This window comes from Camelus dromedarius, chromosome X (genome assembly GCF_036321535.1).
Source record: "Camelus dromedarius isolate mCamDro1 chromosome X, mCamDro1.pat, whole genome shotgun sequence".
In the NCBI taxonomy this organism is placed as follows: domain Eukaryota; kingdom Metazoa; phylum Chordata; class Mammalia; order Artiodactyla; family Camelidae; genus Camelus; species Camelus dromedarius.
Genome location: NC_087472.1, coordinates 38,075,551 through 38,088,103, shown reverse-complemented (window position 1 = coordinate 38,088,103; position 12,553 = coordinate 38,075,551).

Sequence of the window (12,553 nt, the reverse complement as noted above, 5' to 3'; positions counted from 1 at the left end):
TATCAAAGGGGCTGTTTTTCCAAAGCACAGGGTGCCTCATCCTGTTTTCCATCCTGAATTCCTTTCAGGGTATACTGCCGGTCAGCCACTGCACTGGCTTATGACTTAATCCTTGTAGAAACAGATGATGAAGAGCATTTTTTTGTTTTACACCCTTCAAGTCTGTTTCATGCCTTTCTCTGATTCTCCTAAGTGGATTCAGCCTAGCATATGCACACGGTCTTCCTGACCCTCACAATTGTATATGATCCCAGGAGGGCTCTTATTGGTTGTCTCTTTCCCTGGTTCTCTTCAGTAAACTTGTGACTATTCTGGCATTTTTCTTGTGTTAGTGCTACCAGCCTCATCTTAATTATTCTCGAGCAAGATCTGCATTGTTTTTGACAATGCCTGTAGGCATGGAATTTTCTACTACCTTTTCCAGATTAAGTCAGTTCCTTCAGGCAGAGCTGCGGAGTTCTTCATCCTTATGTCCTGCCTTTTCTCCTGGAAAGAGCCTGGACCACTGCACCAGAGCTGAAGACAGGGACCTGCTTTTACCTGAGCGATATTCCTGCCTTGTGAGATGGTGCTAGGCAAGGGTGGCAGCTCCTGATCTTCTTGGCTTGCCCCTCCTGGGATAGAAAAAATATTTGAGGAAATAATTGTTTAAAATTTCCCAGATTTGTTGAACATCATAAATTTACAGATTGAAGAAGCTTAATTAATCCCAAGCAGGATGAATTCAAAGAAAATCATGCCTAGACACTTTTTTTTTTATCAATCTGATGAAGACCAAAAGTAAAGAAAACCACCTTGAAATAGAGGAAAATAACACATCATCTGTAGGGGAACAACAATTTGAAAGATCACAGTTTTCTTATCACAAACAATGAAGGCCAAAAGACAGTGGAACAATATCTTTAAAGTGTTGAAACAAAAGATTTGCCAACCCACAATTCCATATCCAGCAAAAATATCCGTCAGGAATGGAAATGAAATAAAGATGTTCTTAGATGAAGGAACACCAAGAGAATTTTTGCCAGCAGATATGCTTTACAAGAAATGTTAAATGGCACCAAAGGGAAATGTGGAATTCAGGAATGAAGGAGAAGCAATAGAAATGGTAAATATTTGGGTAAATATAGAAGACATTCTCTTCTGTTCTTTAAACAACAACATTGTATTGGTTCCCTATTGCTGTTGTGGAATATTACCACAAACTCAATGGCTTAAAACAAGACAAATTTATTATCTTATAGTTCTAGAGGTCAGAAGTCTAAAATAGGTCGACAGAGCTGTGTTCCCTCTGGATGCTCTAGAGGAATATCTGTTTCATTGACTTTTCTAGTTTCTAGAGGCTGCTTGCCTTCCTTGGCCCATCACCTCACATCACTCTGACCTCTGATTCTATCATAGCATCTTCTTTGACTCTTCTGCCTCTCTCTTTCCTTTTGTTAGATCAGCATCAATGTTACGGAGGCTTTGCATGTGCTCAGCAATATGGACTTCCACTCATCAAGGCTGATCTTGTACTAACACTGCTGAATGCCCAACCTGACAACAAAATGAGGATGAACAATTCCAATGCAATAAGGTATTATTTCCTGGGGTACCAGTCAGCCTCATGGTGGTAGGGTTATTATATGGGACACCTTTCATTATGGTGAAAAAAGAAAATTTTCTTCATGGAAATAAATATACATTCAAGACACATTTGCTCTCTTTGCTCATAATAATTCTGCCAGTGCCACCATCCATGGACTTCCAGAATGTCTTAATTATCATCAGGGTACCCAAACAACATTGTCTGTGACCAAGGAACTCACTTAATGATAGATGAATTACAATAATGGAGTCATATCCCCAAATTCACTAGTCTTTATCACTTACTCCATCATGCAGAAACAGCTTGCCTGATAGAAAAGTGAATGGCTTACTTAAGGCTTAGTTATAAGATGAGCTGTTGCAAGTTGTCAGTGTTGTACTACAAAACTACAACAGCTAATTTCAAACCAGTGATCAATATATGGTGCTATTTCTTTCATGGTGAGAATACATAGTCTGGGAATGAAAGGGTGGAAGAAGGAGTGGTCCCTCTCAGTATTACACCAATTAGCCCAATAAAGACTTGTTTTTTCTCTCTCCACAACCTTGGGCTCAGCAGGTTTGGAGGTTTATTTTTTAAAGGAATAAATGCTTCTACCAAGGAATAAAGCCATGTTTCCATTAAATTGAAAATGAAACTGCCCCTGACAATTTTGGTCTCCTCATGCTATTGAACTGATAGGTAGAGACAGGGGTTATTGTACTGGCTAGAGTAATTGAATTCTATTATCAAGGGGAAACAGGGTTACTGCTATACAATGAGAACAAGGAGAAGGATGCTTGGAGCCCAAGGATAGTCACTGAGACACCTCAATACTCATGGTCAATGGGAAAGTGCAGAAATCCCATAAAGACAGTATTGAGTTAGGATCACTACATCAGGGAAAGAACTTTGACCAGCTAAAGGGAATATGAAATGAGTGGTGGAAGAATGAAGTTATGATTATTGATTTTGGCCTCATGACCAGCTACAGAGGGAAATTGTGGTAGCTAGATGTATCTTTGTTGATAATTTATTATTTTTCTCTTCGTTTCTCTAATATATAAAAAATACTGGAGATGGTTGTAGTAAATTAGGTTTCACGTAGAGAGTATGAATTAGTATTACTCTATGACAGTACAGTGGCTGATGGGACTTTTTGTCCCTGCTTCCTTGTTGGAGATGAGAGTTTCTTCATTGAAATAAAGACAAGAATGGATGCTGAGTGGTAAGAGTACAACCAAGTATAGCCCTGTGGGGCTTTCCTGGGACAGAGCCCCCATCCCGTGTCTTCTGCCTGTTTCTTGTTTGCAGAAAACATTTAGTCTCCTAGACCTTTCTCGAGTTCCAAAGAATAAATTTAATCAGAGAAGTGAGAAAACACAGAAACAAAGGAAAATAGTCAAGCAAGACAAAATAATAATAGTTTAGCCATTAGACAAAGTCAAGGACCTTTAGCTCCTCCTAAAGGGCTATAGATAATATTCTGAGCCATATCCTTTGAGCTGTTTTGCAGATACTGAACCCCCCTTCCCCAGGTGGAAGAGGTTAACTGTATGCTGACCATATGCACATAGACCCCAGACTAGTTAGAACCAGAAGGTTGATGATATTGACTCCCAAGTACCTCACCACAAGCCAATAAGAGGAATATCCATGAGCTGATCATATACCCTACAACCATTTCCTTCACCTTGTGTTTAAAAACTTTTCCCTGGAAGCCACTGGGGAGTTTGTGGTCTTTTTAGCATTAGCCACTCATACTCCTTGCTTGGTGCCCTGCAATAATAAATGCTGCAGTTTCCTTCACCACAACCCAGTGTCAGTAGATTGGCTTTACCACATGAGGACAAGTGGACCCAAGTTTGATTTTTTGGAGATCCAGATGGGATGGAATTCCAAAGTGAGCGTCTTGCCCAGGGCACATTGGCCCCTGGCCAGTGGTGGCTCTTGGATCCTGTCCAGCAGCTGCTTGACTACCTTTGTCTCAGGGACAGTCCTGAGTGCTTGCCACTGACCAGGTGTTGCTGGCCCATGGTGCTTTCAGTTCTGTGGTGAAGGAAACAAGGCTCTTATTGATCTGTTGGTCTGTTTCTGCTGATATGCCCTCTTGATCAATAAACCTTGTTCTGCAATCGGGAGGTATTTGGGAGTTGATGAGCTGGATGCAATGGGGTGAGTCTCACTGGTGTGTACAACTGAAAACTCTCTTCCTCTCTGGAATAAGCCCATTTGTTTTTTTATTTGTGTAGGGTACCCTGTTGGAGAGGGGAATAGTTGTTGTATTTTTATCTGATTTGTGAACCAGTTTGTTGTTTCTTTGGGTGCCAGTGTTTGGTTTTGGGGGTGCCATTTTTGTTTTGTCTCTCTGTTTTTAAGGGATAGGAAACATTTTATCTATTCCTAAGGAAAGCCTTCTGGGGCACATTTTGGAAAAATTGTCTGATTATAGCTATGAACTAGGACTAAGGAAAAAATGATTTTTTTTTACACTGTGTGGCCACAATATTCTTTAGACTCTGGAGAAAATTGGTTAAGATGAAACTCTTTTGAAATTCCCAAACTGGTTCTTTTTACATATGCAGTTAGAGAAAGCTAGTTTGATAAAATACGCTTTGCAGAATTTTAACCTTGAGAGAACAAAAATATTGTGCTCCACCTCCTGATCCATTTCCTGCCCTCTTTGATCCTATTCTATGCCTTAGGAGGGTGATCCTTATAGATTGTATCCCTCAGTCTCTCTTTCTGGTTGGAGTCTCTTTGGGTTTGGCCAATGAAGTGCACTGACAGAACTTTGGAGGGCATGTGAAGAGAGAGAAAAGACAAGGTATTTCTTCCTTGCTCCATCCCTGATCTGGGCTGTGTTTTATTAACAATGACTGCCAATAAATTTATTGGTTGTCATAGGCCAAGGCTTCATCTCCTGCCAGAAGGTGCCTCCTCTATATCTTTAGCTCTCTCTAGGATCCTGTTTTTTTTTTTTTTCAAGGCTCTTGCCTTTTTAGGAATAGGATAGCCACTTCCTGCTATTGCTAGTCTCTGGGTACCTTAGAGTCCCTTATTTGTTCTCTTAACCTGTGTACACCTCTTTGAGTAGTCCCTACATTCAAGTCTCTTGAACCAGCTGGGCTTGATTCTTTTTCCTGCTGGGACTATGTGCTGATAAAGATGTGCTGATGTAAAGCTTAGGTCTGTTGCAGTTATTTTGGTTCCACCAGATTGGCCAGCCCAAGGATGAAGCTTATATGTAACAAAGGGCGTGGCAGAGAGTCTTAATCAAATTGTACTTGAAGCCAGATATCTTCTGGATACAACTTATTGAAGTAAGGATAGGTAGATACTTCTTTAATATGATTAAAAATATACAAATTTCTAACAAGAGGTCCTTCATGCTTGAGGAATAAACATGAAAGTATTCTCATAAAAATCAGGAAGAAGACAAGGATGTTAATTTTTACACAACTATTTAACATTGTTCTGTAAATACTAGTTAATACAATCATCTAAGAGAAAGAAATGTGATATTACTATTGGAAAGGAGGTAAGATTATCATTACTGCAAATGAAACAAATCTGAGAGAATCAACTAAAAACTATTTCAAACTTTAGGAACTCCATAAAAAGGCTCAATATGCAAAGCCCAATCACTTTCATATATAAAAATAATAATCTGAAAGTATAAGGTAAAGAGTCAATTTCTAATAATCGTGAGAAAAGGTAAGTGACTTACAAATAAACTTTAAAAATCTGCAAGATATATTGATTCATTCAACAAGTATTTATTGATAACCTACAGTGTGCCAAGCAATGTTTTAGGAGTTATATATTTTAACTTAGAAATTCTGCTGGAAAAATAAATGAAGACAAATAACTAGAAAAACTGGTTTCTTGGGTAGAAAAAATATTCTTTTTTCCCCAGCTTTATTGAGATATAGCTGGCATATAATATTGTGTAAGTTTAGGGTGTGCAATATGATGATTTGATACATCTATATATCTCAGTAAGATTTGTTAACACATACATCATAATTACCATTTTTTGTAGTTGTGCTGAGAACATTTAAGATCTACTCTCTTAGCACCTTTCAAGTATACACAACAGTGCTGTTACCTATAGTCACCATGGTCTTCATTAGAGTCCCAGAACTTATACATCTTATAAATGGAAGTTTGTACACCTTGACCAACATTTCCCCCTCTGCCAGGCCTTGGCAAGCACCATTCTATTCTTTGTTTCTATAAGTTTGCTTTTTCAGATTCCACATATAAGTGATATCATACAGTATGTGTCTTTCTCTAACTTATTTTAGTTAACATAATGCCTTCAAGATCCATCTATGTTGCCATGAATGGCAAGATTTTCTTCTTTTTATGGCTGAATAATATTCATTATATATATCAAAGGTAAGCTACTTAAGAATAAACTTAACAAATAATCTTCAAGAGATATTTATTTATTCAACAGGTTTTTATTGATAACCTACAGGGTGCCATATATACATGGCACTTGCTTTTAATCCATTCATTCAACAGTGGACACTTTGGTTGTTTCCATGTCTTCACTATTGTGATTAATGTTGCAAAGAACATGGGGGTACAGATATCTCTTAGAGATAGTGATTACATTTTCTTTGGGTATATACCCAGGAGTGGAATTGCTAGGTCATATAGTAGTTCCATTTTTAAAGAAACCTCCATATTGTTTTCCATAGTGGCTGCACCAATTTACATTCCCACCAAGAGTGTACAAGGGTTCTTTTCCTCCACATCCTCTCCAGCACCTTTCCTCTATTGTCTTTTTGGTAATAGCCATTCTAACTGGTGTGAAGTGCTAACATATTCTTATAAAGATGCCAATTATCCCTCAGTTGACCTAAGAATTAACTGTAATCCAAATTGAAATAAAAATAGGATTTTTTTAAGGGCATTTAACAAAATAATACATTTTATCTCTAAATAAACACATGGGAAGACATTATGAAAAAAGAAGAGTAATTAGAGAGGCCTTACTCTTCCAGATATTAAAACATATTATAAAGATAATATAATTAAAACAGTTCGGTACATAAAAAAGAAAAAATAACAGATTAAAGGAATATAATAGAGAATCAAAAAACAGATCCAAATATATATGGATATTTTGTTTATGATAAAGGTGGCACTTAAATTCAGTGAGCTAGAGAGAGATTATTTGATAATTAACATTAGGACAATTTGCTAACTGTTTGGAAAAAAGAATCCGTATACTCAATAAAGCTGGAAAAATATATTCATAGTAACACTGAGATGTTATTTGCTTTTTTCACTATGTTGACATTTATACAAATGGTGTAAAAGCAATGGTGGATCAGACTTCTGGCTTACTGATAACAAAGGCAATGCCACCAAAAAAAAAATTCTATATGGACCAAAGTTTAAATATTAAAAACATACACATAAAAATTAGAAGAAAATACAGGCCTTCCTAAGCAGGACACAAATCCCCAAAATGTAAAGAAATAATTGATAAATTTTGTATCATAAAGATTTAAAAATTCTATATAGCAGAAGTCCAAAGAAAATTATAAACTGGGAAAATATTTATAACACTTATGACAATCAAAGAGCTCATTTACTTATAGAAAGTTTTTATGTATTAATAAGAAAAAGATGAAAAGCCTAATGGGAAAATGGGGAAAAGCAGATCATAGAAAGAGAAATATGAATGGTTAAACCTATGGGAAGATGTTTAATCTCATTTATAATTAAAAAAAATTGACTAACCAAGGAGGTGAAACACTTATACATGGAGAACTATACAACACTGATTAAAGAAATTAAAGAAGACTTTAAAAAATGGAAAGATATCCCATGCTCCTGGATTGGAAGAATCAATATTGTTAAAATGGTCATACTGCCCAAGGCAATCTACAGATTTAATGCAATCCCTATCAAATTACTCAGGACATATTTCACAGAACTAGAACAAATCATAATAAAATTTATATGGAATCACAAAAGACCCAGAATTGCCAAAGCATTACTGAAGAAAAAGAAAGAGGCTGGAGGAATAACCCTCCCAGACTTCAGACAATACTGCAGAGCTACAGTAATCAAAACAGCATAGTATTGGTACAAAAACAGGCATATGGACCAATGGTACAGAACAGAGAGCCCAGAAATGAACCCACAAACTTTTGGTCAATTAATCTTTGACAAAGGATGCAAGAACATACGATGGAACAGACAGTCTCTTCAGCAAATGGTGTTGGGAAAACTGGACAGCAGCATGTAAAGCAATGAAGCTAAAACACTCCCTTACACCATACATGAAAATAAACTCAAAATGGATCAAAGACTTAAACATAAGACAAGATACAATAAACCTCCTGGAAGAAAACATAGGCAAAACATTATCTCACATACATCTCAGCCACGCTCTCCTAGGGCAGTCTACCCAAGCAATAGAAATAAAAGCAAGAATAAACAAATGGGACCTAATTAAACTTACAAGCTTCTGCACAGCAAAGGCAACCATAAGCAAAACAAAACGACAACCTATGAAATGGGAGAAAATTTTTGCAAAAGATGAAACCAACAAAGGCTTGATCTCCAGAATATATGAGCAGCTCGTATGACTTAATAAGAAAAAAACAAACAACCCAATCCAAAAATGGGCAGAAGACCTAAACAAGCAATTCTCCAAGGAAGACATGCAAATGATCAATAGGCACATGAAAAAATGCTCAATATTACTAATTGTTAGAGAAATGCAAATCAAAACTACAATGAGGTATCACCTCATACCAGTCAGAATGGCCATCGTTCAAAAGTCCACAAATGACAAAAGCTGAGGAGGCTGTGGAGAAAAGGGAATCCTCCTACACTGCTGGTGGGAATGCAGTTTGGTGCAGCCATTATGGAAAACAGTATGGAGATTCCTCAAAAGACTAGGAATAGACTTACCATATGACCCAGTAATCCCGCTCCTGGGCATCTATCCAGAAGGAACCCTACTTCAGGATGACACCTGCACCCCAATGTTCATAGCAGCACTATTTACAATAGCCAAGACATGGAAACAGCCTAAATGTCCATCGACAGATGATGGATAAAGAAGAAGTGGTATATTTATACAATGGAATACTACTCAGCCATAAAAACCGACAACATAATGCCATTTGCAGCAACATGGATGCTCCTGGAGAATGTCATTCTAACTGAAGTAAGCCAGAAAGAGAAAGAAGAATACCATATGAGATCACTCATATGTGGAATCTAAAATAAATGAACATAAATACAAAACAGAAATAGACTCATAGACATAAAATACAAACTTGTGGTTGCCAAAGGGGAGGGGGGCGGGAAGGGACAGACTGGGAGCTCGAAATTTGTAGATACTGACAGGTATATATAGAATAGATAAACAAGATTATACTGTATAGCACAGAGAAACGTATACAAGATCTTGTGGTAGCTCACGGTGAAAACGTATGTGACAATGAATATATGTATGTTCATGTATAACTGAAAAATTGTGCTGTACACTGGAAATTGACACAACATTGTAAACTGATTACAACTCAATAAAATAAGAGTAAAAAAATTGAAAAATTTTGGAATATATATATATATATAAACTTGAGATGAAAATTGGCAACATGGATAAAATTTAAAATGAACATCCACTTTGACCCAGTGATTTCATGATTTCATTTCTAGGAATTTATCCTAAGAAATAATGCCACAATTATCAAAATATATATGTACAAAGGTCTCCATTGTAGCATTTTTGTAATAGACAAAGATTGGGAAGAGGCTAAATATCAATTAGTAAGAGATTGGTTAAATTTTGTTAAATCCACACTACAGAATAGTATTGTAGCTGATACAATGATGTACATGGCATATTAGGTGAAAAAATAGTTTGCAGAATAGTTTGCATTGTATGATCTCAAATTACTTTAAAAAGATATATATATACACACACTTATCTATGATGTATCTACATTATTTTTGGTTTGGGATATATAAAACAGCAACAAAACCTGAAAGAGTCAATTGAAAAGTTACCAGTGGTTTTCACAGGATTTAACCTAGGATTGAGGTAGATGGCTTATCATAGTGGTTATCAGAATGGTGGAGAAGTTGAGACATTTTTGTTTTCTGTTTCCCTCTTTTCCTAGTTAACACCTGCTTTTCTTAATCTCAGCTCAAAATTTCATTCCTTTTCTCCCTCAAGAAAGCCTTTGCTGATCCAGACTCTGCCATTTCTTTTACTGTATTAACAGTGTCCTTTCCTTTAAAGTGTTTTTCTCACTTTGTATGTATATCTGATTTTTCCATTAAGGTCTTGTTTCCAGTATGAGAATAGAGTTAGTATCTGTTTTTGCTCATCAACATATTCCCAGTAAGCACAGCACTTTGGCAACTCTCCCTTGTTCTTTCCCTCTCCCAATATTATAATGTGGACAATTAAATTTTTCTGTCTTACATAAAGGATTATTATAAGTGTGGCTTTTTAACCATTCACTCACTCTGAAGACACACAAACACAGATAAAGAAAAACACAACAGAAACAAACAGCAAACATCATATTATGTGATGAATATTAAAGGCATTCTCATTTACTTCAAGAACAAGATCAGGAGGCTCTCAGTTATCACTATTATTCAACATAGTTCTGGAGGTTGATGCAGTACATCCAAAAAATGAAAGAATAAAAGATATAAATATTCGAAAAGACAAAATTTAAAAATCATCATTTTCAGATGATTATGCATGCATACCTAGAAAAACCAAAGCTATAACTGAAAAACTATAGGCATACCTCAGTGATATTGTGTGTTCGGTTCCAGAGCACCACAATAAAGTGAATGTCACAATAAAGTTAGTAACACGAATTTTGTGGTTCCCCAGTGATTATAAAAGTTATGTTTACACTATACTGTAGTCTATTAAGTGTGCAATAGCATTATGTCTAAAAATAATGCATCCCTTAATTAAAAATATTTTATTGCTAAAAAATGGTAACTATCATTTGAGCCTTCAGCAAGTCGTAATCTTTTTGCAAAAGTAACATCAAAGATCACTGATCACAGATCACCATAAAAATATAATAATAATGAAAAGTTTGAAATATTGTAAGATTTACCAAACTGTGACACAAAGACACCAAGTGAGCAAAATGCTGTTGGAAAAATGGCATCAGTAGACTTTTTTGATGAAGGGTTGTCACAGACCTTCAATTTGTAAAAAAGAAAAAAAGCAATATCTGCAAAGTGCAATAAAGTGAAGTGCAATATAATGAGGTATGTCTGCAAAATGTCACTAAAAGTAAGTATATCATAATTAATTCTTTCTTTAGACAGGCAATAACCTGGTAGAAAATATAATCATAAAAGGAGTATCATCCCCCAAAGCAACAAAACAATAAAATACCTAGGAATAAACTTAACAAGTAATGAGTATGTTCTATCTAAAGAAACATAAAATTTATTGAAGATCATAAAAGTTGACATAAAGAGAAAGACCCAATTTTTAAAGATGTCAGGTCTCAAATTAAAGTGCAGAATCACTGCACTTTATATCACTTAGTGTCAACCTTTTTGTTCTGTATTGTTGTTAACTTAAAACTTGATACATATGCATACAACACTTCGTATTTGCATGAAGAAAGGGGGAAACTGTTAAAAGTGGTTGGTGGGGGAACAGGCATTTCAGGGAACTTTCACGTTGTAATTTATACATTTCTGTGTTGTTTGCACATTTGGAAAAATAAACAATGTGTATAATACGTGAGCGAGAAACAGTGGCAGATATTGATTTCTACTGAAGGGGTGTATCTTTTTTTCTAGGTGAGTAGTTCTTAGTAACTTTAAGTCATAGATACCTGTGAGAATCTGAACAGAGCTATGACCCTTCTTCCCACTAAAATGAACATATGCATGCACATGACTTTGATATAATTTTAGGTAGAACACAGAGGTGGCCAGCTGAGACCGCCTTCTCTAGGTTAATCACATGGTCAGTGGGGAGACTCCCTCGGGCCCAGGCATACAGTTGGCTAGGGGGACACCAAGGTGGATGTGGGCTGTGGGCAGTAACCCTGAAGCAAGGCTAGTTTCTCCCTGGGTGCCCTGAGGTGAGGAGACCAGAGGTGAGAGGCCAGCAGGCTGTACCTCTCAGGCCAGGTGGTAGCAGCAGACAGTGTCAGGAACAAGGTGAACTCAGCCACCATGAATAAGGGCAGGGCGAGCAGGCCTGGGAGTTTCCCCCAGCAATCTTTGTGGAAACCCCGCAGCTGCAAGGGTAAGTGGGAACAGCAATCCCTTCTCTGGACCCCCAAGTTACCTCTGTGGGAGTCGGAGGGAGGGAGGGAGGGAAGGAAGAGGGGTAGAAGCCAAAGGCATTTACTCAGGTTGGTCATCTGAGTAAAGGTGGCATTTACCACCTTGGTCACCTGTCCATGTATATTTTTGGAGTGAGCAAGAGAGTCAGGTGCCAGAATGCAGCAGATGAGAGACTCTGGAAAATAAGAGAGGGAGGAGGGCGGCACCTCCTTCCTTCCCCTTTTGACAAGGTGAGGAGGATCAGACTATTTCTGCATCCTTACACCCTCAACTGCCTCAGCCTTAGTAGACTAAAAGCTAATCTGGGGCAGGTGTTCAGAACAGCCATTGAATCACAAGAAAGTAATGGAAATAAAAGCAAAAAACAAACAAATAGGATCCAATTAAAATTAAAAGCTTTTGCACAGCTAAGGATACCATCAACGAAGCGAAAAGACAACCTACAGAATGGGAGAAATATTTGCAAATGATGTGACCAACAAGGGACTAATTTCCAAAATATACAAACAGCTCATACAGCTTAATATAAAAAAAAGCAACCCAATCAAAAAATGGGCAGAAGACCTAAACAGACATCTCTCCAAAGAAGACATCCAGATGGCCAACAAGCACATGACAGATGCTCAACATCACTAATTGTCAGAGAAATGCAAA